Here is a 15293-nt window from a genome sequence, read left to right as displayed (position 1 = left end):
CATAATAAATGTCTATGGAAACGTTCCTCCTATCTCTACATGTTGTAATAAAATGAAAATGAATTATTACATGTATGTAGTCTAACAAAATTTACAAACTGGAACCAATTCCGGTCCTATAGGTCCAAGCTCTATTTATAAAGAAGTGTTCCTTTATGCTTGAATCTTTCACATAAATATTTCCATGCAAAACAATACCTTTGTACATATTTATACCCCATGCAACTTGTTGCATGAGGTATAATGTTTTTGACCCGTCTGTCGGTCAGTTAGTCAGTCAGTCTGTCAGTCCTGTTTTTTTTTTGTCAGTGCAACTCCTCATAAACCGCTGCAAAAAATTTCATCAAACTTTGCAGATATTCAGCACACAATGTGTAGATGTCCATATTAGCAGGAAATTCCGATTTCTTTATTTTTTCTGGGAATTTCGGCACTTTTCAACTTAGATTTTTGGCCATATCTTGAATATAGAGATGAACAGTTTGTCAGCGCAACTCCTCTTAAACCGCTGCACAGAATTTGGTTAAACTTTGCAAATATTTAGTACACAGTGTGTAGATGTGCATATTACCAGGAAATTCCGATTCCATTATTTTTGCCTTAAGAGTTTTGCCTATTATTAAAGAAACTTTCCAGCTAGGTAATAAGGAACTCCACTGGAATCAGCTTTTGTAATGAAATTTTATGTGAAATATTTTATGACCTTATAAGACCCCTATTGATTTTAAGATCAAAATATTAATGATTTAACACACACACACACACATACACATACACACACACAAAATCTTGGATAGTTCTCTCCCCCCCCCCCAAATTGGTGCTTTGCCTTAAATAATTTTATGAGTACAGTATATAAGCAAATTCATATGACTACATCATAATTTTGTTTCCATCAATTATTTAGATGTGTAAATTGTCATGTGTTTGACATGGACTTACACTCATTAACAAATCAAATTCACTGAGGAATTTAAATAACAGTTTGTCAGCATAACTCCTGCACTGAATTTCCTGAAACTTTGTAGGTATTTCAGACATGATGTATAGATTTGTATATTACCAAGAAATTTTGATTCCATTATTTATCTAGAAACTCCAGCCCAATTAAATTTGTAACATACAAAGATTTGAATGTCCTTATATGCAAGAAGTTTTGATGTTTTGAATTATACTGTGTTAAAATGCACTGTGCCATTCATTACGTGTTGCATTGTCGAGCTTTGGGGGAGTGTGGGGTATGTGAGCTTGCTCACTTTTTTAGCTCTTCTGAGCCAAAGGCTCAAAGAGCTAATGCTATGGCCATTTGTGCGGCGTGCGGTGTGCGTAAACTTTTTAGAATATGGGCCATAACTCAAGAACCCCTTGGCCAATTATTGTCAAATTTGTCACAGGGTATCCTTGGCCCAAGGGCTCCCTTTTATACTAAAACTAGGGTTGTGACCCTTTAACAAGGGGAGATAATTAGGAAAATAGAAACAAAAGTACTGGTTGTTAAAAAATCTTCTTCTCAAGAACCACTGGGCAGATTATCACCAAACTTACACAAAAGGATGAGGATATGTTGTAGATTAAAATTTGCACGGGGATTTACCCTGGGGCAAAGGGCGTGGTCTCAAGGTCACTTCAAAGTTGACCAAAAATTAAATTTTATTAAAATGTTGATATTTTGCTTACTATAAGGACTAGGATCATCAAATCTTGTCAGTTGATGCATCTAAGGACCTCATATCATGTTGACTCAAAAGTAGGTCACGGTGACCTACTTTTTAAATTTTGGGGCCATTCTTTTTCAAAATGATTTAGAGGCATATTTTGAACAATTTAAGGCATATGATCATCAAACCTTGTCAGTTGATGTATCTTGGGTCCTTAAAGTACGTCAACTAAAAAATAGGTCACCTTGACCTACTTTTTGAATTTTATGGCTAATCTTTATTAAAACAATTAAGGCCATTAATTCCAATACCGAGAGGTTTAGAATCATTAAAACTTGTAAGATGATGCATCTTGGGGCCATAAAACGTATTTATTAAAAAGTAGGTCACAGTGACCTACTTTTTGAACTTTGCAGGCATTCGATTTCAAAGCATTTTAGAGGCATAATTTGGACATTTTGAGGCCTATGATCATAAAACTTTGTAAGTTGATGCATCTTGGGTCCTCAAAAAACATCAACTGAAAAGTAGGTCACCTTGACCTACTTTTCAATTTATATGGCTTTAATTAAATATTTCAGGTACTTATTGGCTTAGAATCATCAAACTTTGTCATTTGATGCATCTTGGGTCCTTGGAGTATGACAACTGAAAAGTAGGTCACGGTGACCTAGTTTTGAAATTTTATGGCTGTATTTAATATTTTTCGGGTACTATTTGGCTTAGAATCATCAAAATTTGTCAGTTGATGCATCTTGGGTCCTCGGAGTAGGTTGACTGAAAAGTAGGTCACCGTGACCTACTTTTGAAAATTTATGACTTCAATCAAATATTTTGGGTACTAACTGGCTTAGAATCATCAAACTTTGTCAGTCGATGTATCTTGGGTCTTCAGAGTGCAACAACTGAAAAGTAGGTCACTGTGACCTACTTTTGAAAATTTATGGCTTTAATTAAATATTTCAGGTACTTATTGGCTTAGAATCATCAAACTTTGTCAGTTGATGCATCTTGGGTCCTTGGAGTACGACAACTGAAAAGTAGGTCACGGTGACCTAATTTTGAAATTTTATGGCTGTATTTAATATTTTTCGGGTACTATTTGGCTTAGAATCATCAAAATTTGTCAGTTGATGCATCTTGGGTCCTCGGAGTAGGTTGACTGAAAAGTAGGTCGCCGTGACCTACTTTTGAAAATTTATGACTTCAATCAAATATTTTGAGTACTAATTGGCTTAGAATCATCAAACTTTGTCAGTCGATGTATCTTGGGTCTTCAGAGTGCAACAACTGAAAAGTAGGTCACTGTGACCTACTTTTGAAAATTTATGGCTTTAATTAAATATTTCAAGTACTAATTGGCTTAGAATCATCAAACTTTGTCAGTTGATGCATCTTGGGTCCTTGGAGTTCAACAACTGAAAAGTAGGTCACTTTGACCTACTTATAAAATTTTATGGTTATAATTTAAAAAAAAACATTTTAGGTATTAATTGGCTTAGAATCATTAAACTTAGTTAATGGGTCCTCAGAGAATGACAAGTGATAAAGCAGGTCACCATGACCAACTCTCAGGTACTAATTGGCTTAGAATCATCTTGGGTTCTCAGAATGTGAACTGGAATTTCAAGGGTTTATCTAAATATAAAGGATACTTAGAGGCTTCAAATAGAAGTGATAGGTTGTACAGTTTATCAGAAGAGCGATTCAAGGTCCTTGGGCCTCTTGTCTTTCATTCATTCAGTGTTAACAAAACATTAATAGGCCAAAGTAAAAAGAAACAACCCCCCCCCCCCCCCCCATTGTTTCCCCAACTGTGACCAACCAAACTAAATCATGAAAAGTTTTTTCTTTCAAATGTATTTAAATATTTTTTCCATTAATTCTATGAAGTCCAATTTTGAATAAATCAGTTTTTATCAGAATGGTTGCTTTTGTTCTACTAGAGTTTCAAGCATTTATTGGAAACCAAATGGCAGACACATAATCAGAGTCTGTTTTCCGAGAAAAAAAAAGGTTTGAATCATTAAATAAAGGCATTAAACGACTTTGTATGTTTTATACCCTGTAGGTAAAAATTAAAGCCTGCTTCATCAGGGACCAAACTAATGTACACACCAGTCAATATCAATGCATTGCATACAATTTGAGATTTGATTTAATTATCATTTCACCTATGTTCTTATGTTTGCTATGTATGACCATAGGAAGATTGTGAATACAAGTCTTTATGTACTTTATCCTGATGCATTTCATTGGATATTTCACATTGGATAAACTTTATGACCATTAATTGGGTGTTGTTCAATTTATTTGGTCACCTGAGTCACCTAGGTAACCTATTCCTATTTGTCTTTGTCTGTACATTGTGTGTCATCCATTAACATTTGAACATTTTGATTGATTGATTGTATGTTGTTTTACATCTCATTCTAGAATTTTTCACTGATATAGAGACATCACCATATACCGGTGAAGAGCTTCAAATTTAGACCTTTACTCGGCACTTGGGGCCAATGAGCAGTGAGGGATCTTTATCGTGCCAATGCCTGCCTTGACATGGGGCCTCGGTTTTTAAGGTCTCATCCAAAGGACCCGCAACTTTCACTTCAAAGTGCCGAGCCCTTGGCGAAGGAACAGTTGCTACCTATTTTTTATCGACGTAGGTCAGTTGCGGCCTTCCAATCATGGAACATTTTGAGCTTCTTCTCTAAAACTGCTGAACCAATTTCAATCAATTTTGGTAACTATTGGCATCTATTGGTAATGTATAAGGTAAAGATAACAAACAGTGATCAATCTCAAAAAAATCCATAAACAGTACAAATATGTGAAGAGGGATAAAACACAGACCCCTGGAAATTCCATGATGGGATCAGGTGCCTAGGAGGAGTAAGCATCCCCTGTTGACTGGTCACACCCGCCCTGAGCCCTATGTAAAAAGAAATGAAAATTGTGAAATTCAAGGTCCTTGAGCCTTATGGGTGGGGCTAAAACCAACAAAATTAATGTGATCTTTAAAAATCTTCTTTACTTCTGGAAATCAAGAGTCAGTTTGTTGGTATGATTGTAATAAGTATTGAGCCCTGGCCTCCACCCAAATTGTGAAATTCAGTGGAATCAGGGTCAGGAGTTCTGGTGTTAGGGTGGGGCAGAATATATAATACGATGATATAAAATAAGTTCTTTAAAAATTCTTCCTCTCTCCCCCTACATGTTTAGAAAATTAACTAAGTGCATGAGCATGATGAGCAAAGGTGCCTCTTCCAAAATTATGAGATTCATGGCCCTAAGGTCAGGGAATAAGGAGTTAAGGTGGGACTCTATTGATCATATAGTGATAATGCATTGATTCTTTGAAAGTCTTCTCTGCTTCTGGGTATTAGACAGACAAACTAAGTGCAAAGTTATGATGAGCTCGGATGCCTTTTCCTAATTGTGAAATTCATGACCCCCACGTCAGAGGTTTTTGATCAGGGATTGGCTCTATTGATCATATAGTGAAAATGCATTCTTTAAATATCTTCCTCTCTAATCCTGGGTATTAGACAAACTAAGCACATAGTTATGATCAGCAGGGGTTGCCTTTTTTGAAATTGTGAAATTCATGGCCCCTGGGTCAGAGATTCTTAGTTAGGATGGGTTTCTTTTGATCATATATTGAAAATGTATTCATTCTTTGAAAATCTTCTTCTCTGCTCCTGGGTATTGGACTAAGTGCATGGTTATAAGGAGCAACGGTGGATCTTTATCCCAAAGTTAACAGAAAATTGCATGTCAAATTAGAGATAATTAATGAGTTTAGTGTGAGGAGATAACTGGTAGAGCATCTCTGATGAAGAAAATGTTATCTTTATCTCTTGGAAATTAGGCAAAGGAATCAGCCTTTTAATTGCTTGTGTTGGATTAAATAGTTCTTGCATGTTGGCTAGCATAACTTTCAAAATAAATTTGGTGTGAAGTTGCTGCATTCTAAGGCCTCAAAGTATTTCAATCAAAAAGTAGGTCACTTTGACCTATTTTCGGAATTTTATGGCTATATTTAAATATTTCAGATACCAATTAGCTAAGAATTATTAAACTTTGTCAGTTGGTGCATCTTGGGTCCTCAAAGTGTATAAACTAAAAAGTAGGTCACAGTGACCTACGTTTGGAATTTCTTGGCTTTATTCAGTGTTCGAAATTCAGAATTATTTTCTATGGGTCCAAAGGACCCACAGAGAAAGGGACCACATGAGTCCTTCCAGGGCAGCGTAGGCCCAAAAAAAATACCATCAAATATTTGGGAAAAATAAACTTTTACGTATTGATGATCTCGGTAAGTTTATCGCTTCATATGAAATATGTCAATTTAATAAAGGGTAACTACAACTCGCAAGTATTAACAATATGAAACGGTAAAACATTAGTCGTCAAACAGTCTTACTTGGTCATATGTAACACGTAAAGAGTTTAATGTGTTTAGATTTTTCCTCGGAATTACAATTTCTGTTTTTAAAATTGGCGGGTAGAAAATTATGCAGGTTTCTTAGATTGCCACAATATGTTGATTAAATGTACTTAAGTATACTTAGACAATTTTCCGTGGAAAGTTTGTAACTGCATACATATAGCGTAAATTTATTCCAGGCAGGAAAAAAATCAAATCTTCAATATTTATTTAAAATGCACATGAAAAGAAGAATCGATACGATCTTGATAAAAATAACAAGTTTTACCCATCTTAAGTCCAATTTCTTTTAAAGACGCTCATTGGTTAATTTGTTTGATATATCCAATTAAAATGCAGGAAAGATATAAAAGCTAATGTAAATGCATAAACCAATATACGTTAACTTCAGTCGCAACTTCTAAAGCCTTTCCAACAAGCGGTAAAGAAAAACAACGGTGTATTTTTTCAAGCTCGCCAGAAAGGTCCAAGAAGATGTGATTGACTTTAACTTGTTTCCGGGCAAATCATCATAGGCCCAAAATTATTTCAAGGACCCATTTAGTCATACTATTCGTGAGTCCTTTTGTTTGTACATCGGCGCAGGACCGACGCTAATTTTGAACACTGGCTTTATTTAGATATTTTGGATACTAATTGGCATAGAATCATCAAAACTTGTCATTTGATGCATCTTGGGTCTTTGGGGTTTGTCAACTGAAAAGTAGGTAGGTCAACATGACTTACTTTTGGAGTTTTATGGTTATATTTAAATATTTCAAATACTAATTGGCTTAGAATCATTAAACTCTGTCAGTTGATGCATCTTGGGTTCTCAAATATGTTACCTAATAAGTAGGTCACCTTGACCTACTTTTGATATTTATGTCTTTCATAATTAATTGGCTTAGAATAAACAAACTTTGGCAGTTGATGCATCTTGGGTTCTTGAAGTGTGTCAACTGAAAAGTAGGTCACAGTGACCTGCTTTTGGAATTTTCTGGCTATATTTAAATATTCCAGATACTAATTGGCTTTGAATCATCAAATTTGTCAGTTGATGTATTTTGGTCTTCAGAATTTGTCAACTAAAAGGTAGGTCACAGTGACCTACTTTTGAATGTCAAGGCAATGTCTAAATATTTCAAATAATAAGAGACATAGAATCGTCAAACTTTGTCACTTGATGCAGCTTGGGATCTTTGAGTATGTTTATCAAAAGTAAGTTACCGTGACTTACTTTCGGAATTTCATGACTGAATAGATAATAAATAGCTTTGAATCATCAAATTTTACAAGTTAATGTACCTTGGGTTTTCAGAGTGTTTTAACCTAAATGTAGGTCATGATGACCTACTTTTGGAATTTCAATGCTTAAGGTATTCATTGTATAATGAAGGAATTTTGAACAATTTTGAATCATCTTAAACTAGTTTAAAATCCATTGCTAGATAACAATGAAAGTGAAATGAAGCAAATTCACATGACAGATAACATGTAAAAAGCCAGTCATTTTGCTCCTTAAAAGTTTTTGAAGACTTAATTATCTACCCTTGATGTAAAGAAGAAAATTTTAATTTTTACAAAATATTTATGGTGAATGATTCATTTTATTTCATATTATAATAAAGAGTGAGTTTATGCATATATTCACCATAGATTTGTGTGAAATTCAAATTACCTTTTACAATATCTTAATAACACATGCACTGCCCATAGACTGCAATGTTAACTTCAAGGTACAATTAATTGAACAATAATCAAAATTTGGTAAATTCCTTTGGTGGAGTATTTTTGTTTGATAACAACTTCAAAATGCTACCGCGATTTTAAAATCGGACCATTCATTTAAAAGGTACAAAAAATGGTCGTTATACATTGAATACCTTAATAAAATTATATAGGAGATACTAAGAGGCTTCAGATAGAAAATATAGGAAGCACAATTTATCAGAAGAGCAATTCAAGGCCCTTGGGCCTCTTGTTTGGTTCGTGTAGATTTAAGACATGAAATCAAGAAAGTGCCAGTTAGTTCATCTGTAGAAAATGTGAATGGCAGCTTAAAACCAGGTCAATAAAACTTTAAAAAAATCACCAAAGTATTAAAAAGTTTTAAGGTAGATTGTCCCTACAAATGTAAGAGTTGTGCAGTAACCTTATTAAGCTATACTGTATTTACATTCTGTGTAATTTTCTTTTTGAAATCCATTGGAAAGCTAAACAAGCAATACCCTAAAACACACATGAAACCTTGTCACTGCGTGGTAGAATACACAGTGGAGATTTTCCAACCTCGTGAAACTGTATATCCAATAATACAAGACTTCTATGATGTAAGCAACTTGTCACATATCTGATGAGGAGTTAAAATTTAGTCATTTTAGAAGTTGCGATCAGACAATTCAATAATTATTGAATTGGATTAGGTCAATTATTGAATTGGATTAGGTCAATTTGGAATTCTTAACACATTTTGATGATTTGGTATTTAGCAAACTGCTTGACTAAGTTGTAAGTATCCGATGATGCGTTTGTCAGGAGTTAGAATTTAGTCATTATTATACAAATTGTGAGGGATACAACATATGTCATATGTTATGAAATTGGATTATATCAGTTTGGAAATCTTAACACATTTTGATGATTTGTTGCTTAGGATAATGCTAGATGAATATGATTTATTTGATTTTTTGTTTTATTCAGTAGATTCTGTATTGAAACATTGAATCAAGTAGAGTAAGAATGCTGCATTCATACATTGTAACAATTTTTCCCACGATAGGTGTCTTGTGCAGTGATATATGAGGGGACATGGAAAGTATTATCGCATATGAGATATGGGATATATCACACAGAAAGGTCAAAGATAAAAGCCACAGATATGTACGAAAGCCCAGAAGGCTCATTCGAGATTCGAGTTTCGAAATACGAGATTCGAGATTCAAAATTAGAGATTCAAGATCCAAACTAACCAATCAAAAGGCGGTTTAAGATTCAATTACTCCTCTTTGCTAAGTTTTGACCTTCAAGAAATCGTTGAATATATTCAAACCGAAGAGGACATTTGATTATGTTACAATGCAAGAAAGAGTGTTATATATATAAGAACAAAATTAGAAAAAATATTGGGTTTTTGACTGCAAAATATGCTTAAATTTATATCATAACTTTTTAAATATTATAACAAATTTATATCAAGAATATCTATATCGTATTATTTACTTTGTTTACAGGTTTGATGTCATAATAAATATAAATATTGTTAATCGGATTCAAAGAGCAAAAAAAAAAGGGGGGGGGGTATTGTAGTCGATGAGAATTATTAGTGTGAAATTAAACAAGTGACTACCGATTAATAATAAATAGTAATACGGGCCGGGTTTCAAAGTGGATATAGTTTTCGACAAGATATTAGAAAGTAACCAGTGACTAATACGGGTTTCAAAGTTAAGTGTGCAATAAAACAAGTGACTTGTGATTAATATTTATTATTAGTAATACGGGTTTCAAAGTTGATATAGTTTGTGCCAAGGTATTAGAAAGTGACAGTGACCAATATGGGTTTCAAAGTGGATATAGTTTGTGATAAGGTATTAGAAAGTGACCAGTGACCAAGTTTGTGAAACCAAGAGACAGCCCCTTAAGTACGGATGGCTGAAATATACATGCTTACATGTAATAAAGATGATTTCTCTTTGTTCAGGCCCGTAGGAAATAATTTTAAAAAATCACTGTAAAGCCCCCCTCCCCCCCTCCCCCCCCCAAAAAAAAACAACAGAGGGTTATCACGGTTATATATTAGACGTTATTTTTGAAAGGACACAAACATAAAGTTGCATGTTTTCTATCGTATATTATATCGGTAAAAAATATAAAGTGAATGTAAGGGGGGGGGGGGGGGAGGAGACACGTGCCCAGGGCCCTATGGCTATGTTGTTTATTTTATTACAACGGTAGACAAATGTTCGGTTATCAACTTTCAGTGTCAATCTTGCGATACATGGGCAAAATAACTATATATTCGATAATTATTTATAAGGGAATCGCTCGGGTCTCGCAAGATACATAACCAATCAATACACAAGTTTCAATACATGATGTAATGGTCATAGAGGAAAAAAAAGATATAAAAGTATTTAATAATGATAAAAAATTAATTATTTTAACAAAACAATGGATCCTTTATATACCTTTAGGACTTTGAAAAAATCGTATAGCCTAAAGGACTACATATTAAAATTACTTAGTTCATGAATACCTTTTTAGTGTACACAGGAAATCTTGAAAGACATCGTATATAGTAGTGATAAAGAAAAATCGCGTTCGCTTTCCCAATGGTGTATATTCCATATAGGCAAAAAGGCTGTAGCCTACACATCATATTCTTGATGTAAAAAAATATTTATTTATGCATGTATTTGATTGAAAAACGGGGGGAAGTTGATCATAAATCTTATTTATTTAACAGTTACTAGAATATTTTTTCATCAAATGCAATAAAAGTATTTTTAGTAATGCACACTTTTATGCCTTTCCAATTTTTACAGTATAAAATTTTTGATTTTTATAGCTGGTTAAATATAAAATTGAAATGTTACCTTGTAGTCGATATCAGACTATTAAAAAATGACAACAACAGGAGCCTACGATTAGGACAGGCAATAGAAATTAGGAAGTATGTTTGAGTTAGTAGGAAGTCAAACATAAAACATTTTAAAAATCATATTTAGATTATTCAGCAAAAAAGTTTCCATAATTTTCCGAGCTCTGTGTAAGGATTTTAAAATTTCTCAGTTTTACTAAGAGTGGTCATAAAGATTTTAATTTCTGTATCATAAAAATATGTTTAAATGATTTATGATTATATACACTGGAAAAATGACAATGACAGATGTCGCAGAAAGTGGTCCTCCACCCCACCCCCCCCCTTCTATTGAGAGGGGCGAGTCCCTCCTTGCCATTCGCAATTCGGCAATGATACGCTTTAGGTGAAATCTGTGACTTCACATTAGCCTACACATTACCAGAAGGGAATATACACCACTGTTTCCCAAGAGGAGAAATACATAAAAATTAAGTTTTCAATTACTTATCTTGGTCTAAGACTTTGAATACTTGAATTAATTAAAAATTATATATACAATACAGACTGGAATTTATTTTATTCCATATCAAATAGTACATCAGTCTAACTGCACAAATGCACCCTTAAATGTAATGAAATGGATCCTTAATTAAATTACTGTGCAGTGTAAATACGATCCTTAGTATTTCTTATCAATAATAATTTTCTCCTTCACAATGTTCTTATTAAATAATTTATCGACCTACTAATTTCGCGATTCAACGATAGGACCATATAATATTCTATATATTCTTTTGTTTAATGAGGAAAATAAGATTTTATAAACATTTTTCAAGACATTACTCAAAATTCATTTCTATTTTGCTTTGATACATAAAACATATTTTCTTGCATTATTATTTAAGCAAATGACCCATTTGTTATAAATATATTCGGTAATTTCTTGATAGTGAAAACTTAATAAAGGGGAGTAATCAAATATTGAATCCGCCTTTTGATTGGTTAGTTTGGATCTTGAATCTCGAAACTCGAATTTCGAATCTCGAAACTTGAATCTCGTATTTCGAAACTCGAATCTCGAATGAGCCTTCTGGGCTTTCGTAGATATGTGATGAGAAATTTCAGCTCTTTGTTTAGGCATGCCATATGGTTGGATTTATTTTTAGCTCACCTCAACGAAGTTTATGTAATACCTTCGGCATCGGCCTCGCGTCCCAGGTTAATGTTTTTGGAGCAGTTTTCTTTTCAAGTACTTCTATGGCCTATATTAGTCAGAGATGCATGGAGGATGCGTCTAGTGTGTTTCATTGTACCAGTCAAGGATTCAGATGCTGCAATTTCAGCTAAAGAATGACCAAGTTAATGTTTTTGGAGCAGGTTAAAGTTTTTGGAGCAGGTTAAACTTTTTGGAGCAGGTCTCATTTCCAAGTAACTAAAAGCCCTATATTGACCAAACTTGCATGGATGATACATCTAAGGATGTACACTACTGGACTTGCTTCAGATGCTGGATCTGACCTATATTTTCCGGATGAGTGACCAGGTTAAGGTTTTTGGAGCAGATGTCATTTCCAAGTAACTAAAAGCCCTATATTGACCAAACTTGCATGGATGATACATTTAAGGATGCACACTACTGGACTTGCTTCGGATGCTGAATCTGACCTATATTTTCCAGATGAGTGACCAGGTTAAAGTTTTTGGAGCAGATGTCATTTCCAAGTATCTATAAACCCTGTATTGACCAAACTTGCATGGATGATACATCTAAGGATGCACACTACTGGACTTGCTTCGGATGCTGGATCTGACCTATATTTTCCGGATGAGTAAACAGATTAAAGTTTTTGGAGCAGATCTCATTTCCAAGTAACTATAAGGCCTATCTGAACCAAACTTGCATGGATGATGCATCAAGGGACAAACAATCTCAAAACTTGCTTCAGATGCTGGATTTGACTTACATTTTCTGGATGAGTGACTAGTTTTAAGTTTTCAGATAAGTCTATTCCAAAGTAACTGCAAGTCCTATCAGACCAAAATTGCATAAATGTTGCATCTAGGGATCGCACTCCTAGATTATTAGTATAGTGTGGGACTTTGCCTTATTTAAAGACAACATTCGTTGAGGTGAGCTCTGTAATCTCTGATTACCTATGTTTCATGCCATTTGGTTGGGTTCATTTTTGTACGAATTTAATGTCAACTTCCTGTTTATCCCTGCATCTGTCTGTACCAAATTTCTATCACAGTTTTCTCAACAACTACTCATGGCAGATGCTTGAAATTTTAGCACACTCTTTGTTTAGGCATGCCATATTCCTTTATTTTATTAAACTGAACTTGTGTAGATTCACATGAGGGTGTATATTCACATCAGAGCAGGGGTATTACAGTCCCTGAAACGTTCTACTTTCCATTTTTCCGTTCGCTCACCGTTCGTTCAGCGTGCGTTCACCGTTCGTTCACCGTGCGTTCACTGTTCGCTCTCCGTTCACAGTTTTGCGTTCAGCGTTCACCGTGCGCTCGCGTTCACCGTTCACGAAGCGTTCACCGTTCGCTCTTCGTTCGTTCACTTTGTGTTCACCTTGCGTTCAGCGTTCACTTATCGTTCAGTCTCCAGTGTCATTCGGAACTCCGAAGTGAAAGGACTTATCTTTTTTATGTAAGGATTTACAGGTTTTGAATTTAATAAATAACATACCGTGTTTAAAGAATCATTATTTCATGGGGAAAAAAATTATCTACAATATTTATTTTTATTATTCTAATTTAGTTGTTAGGTTATTTATAAAATTTATCTGGAAAATAAGTCTCGTTATAAGTGCATGTATGTACCTATGTAGAACGATGCTGAAAAATTAAATTTAAATACGGGCAAAATAGTGATACTTCAAGCACTGCAACATTTTGTTGTTATGTTAAAGACGACAAATCGTTAATGGATAGATAATAATGGAAGTCAATTAATTTACCAACTGTAGCAAAAATACGAAAATATTTATTTCTATCACATTTTTTTTTCAAATAATACAGAAATACATGTTAGAACTTGTTCTGAGAATGATAAACAGTACTGCGAATATCCAATTAATTAAATATCTTTAGAGCGAATTAAATTGATAGTGTGGTTAAAAAAAAAATATTTGTTTAAAATGTTATACATTAAAGAATTTTTTTCTACTTTACATATATAAAGTCTTTAATTAGTGAGAGAGAAATGCCTTTATAACATGATTATCATTTATATAACCAAGGTGATTCTCCAGTAATGATATTTTTCACCGTAACTTTATATGTTTGTCATTCAATATTATTAAGAGCCCCCCCCCCCCCCCCCCCCTCCTTTCCCCTAAATCGATTACTTAGTTAGTATTTCCAGTATATTTTAATTAACATTTAAAAAGAAGTTAATGCGTTTTGTAGCACAAAAAATTCAGTCTCAAAACAAACAGGCATCTAAACAGAGTCATTAAACAATAGTAGTTCAAAATATACATGTGCCGGCGGTGATATTTTAAATTGGCAGGGAGTATGTTTCAAATTCAAGAGGCTTAATTATTCCAAGTATTTATTCCTAATGTATTTTATTCATTTATTTATCTATTTTTTAGAAATGTTGGAATCAGATCTAGAAATAATAAGAAAAATGTTCAGTAAAACTTCTTGGAAATACTAACACTTTGCCTTCGGTGTGACGAGATTTTCACACCTGCACAGTGTCGAATGATTTTGATTGACAGGTCAAGCACGTGGACTTCGTGTGAACTTGAAGCAGGAAAATATAAACCGATTATGACTGTAAAACAAATGGATTTGTTGATAAAAAATGGTTACTTTCACTGCCTGATATATTTAGAAAAAATTTAGAATTTTTGTTTGATATAGGTACAAACATTTGAGGAAGGGGGGGGCTAAAACCGAATCTCTCTCTCTCTCTCTCATTTGTCTATTTAATAAAAACAATGACAGCATATTACTTAAATATCAAGTTGTGAAAATTTAATATATAACAAATAATATGACTGCCTCTTTGTATCATCTTCTCCGAGTATAATCACGGCCGGGAAATGTCTACAGATAGATGTAGAAGTCTGCTCAATAAATCATCATAAAAAATAAAACTGACACATAAATATATTATTGCATTAAAATTTTAAACTACGAGTGTATTTATGCAATACGTCCACATACCTTTGTAAAATATTTTTTTCTCATTATTTTACACGGAATCGCCTTGTATGGTTGTTACAACCGTTGTAATTCATTCTGTAAGTCCGTAGTTTTCTCTTCTAAAATCCACATTATTTGTAATGGTTTTATATATCAAATAAGAATAAACATATTTGTTTTACAACTAGATTAATTTCATCTGTTATACTACAGCGTTCGGTAACAATTACAATGTTTTACAGCGATAAAAATCGTATTATCAAAAAGTTGAATTTAAACATCATACATATGTGCAGAAAATATTGTAAGAAACTTAAATTAATAATTTTACTTAATGTGCATTTATCATCTTTCTTAGGACAATTTTCATTGATTTGTTTATTTATTTATTTTTTATTTATTTTTTTAGCACCAGGCATTCGAATACAATAGAATAGTTACAATGCAA

The 15293-nt window shown here is 33.6% G+C and overlaps 1 protein-coding gene across 1 annotated transcript in view; it reads left to right on the top strand.

The window, feature by feature from the left end:
- The window catches only part of LOC133173282 (DNA polymerase alpha subunit B-like), an 86382-nt gene that overhangs the window by 50029 nt on the left and 21060 nt on the right, over window positions 1-15293 (top strand). The gene's annotated exons all lie outside the window — the stretch shown is intronic.

Source organism: Saccostrea echinata, unplaced genomic scaffold, assembly GCF_033153115.1.
Source record: "Saccostrea echinata isolate AGI-Se365-2 ecotype Australia unplaced genomic scaffold, CSIRO_AGI_Sech_v1 ptg000002l, whole genome shotgun sequence".
In the NCBI taxonomy this organism is placed as follows: Eukaryota; Metazoa; Mollusca; class Bivalvia; order Ostreida; family Ostreidae; genus Saccostrea; species Saccostrea echinata.
The sequence above is the reverse complement of the archived record's forward strand: the minus strand, read 5'-3'. Positions and strand labels throughout refer to the sequence as shown.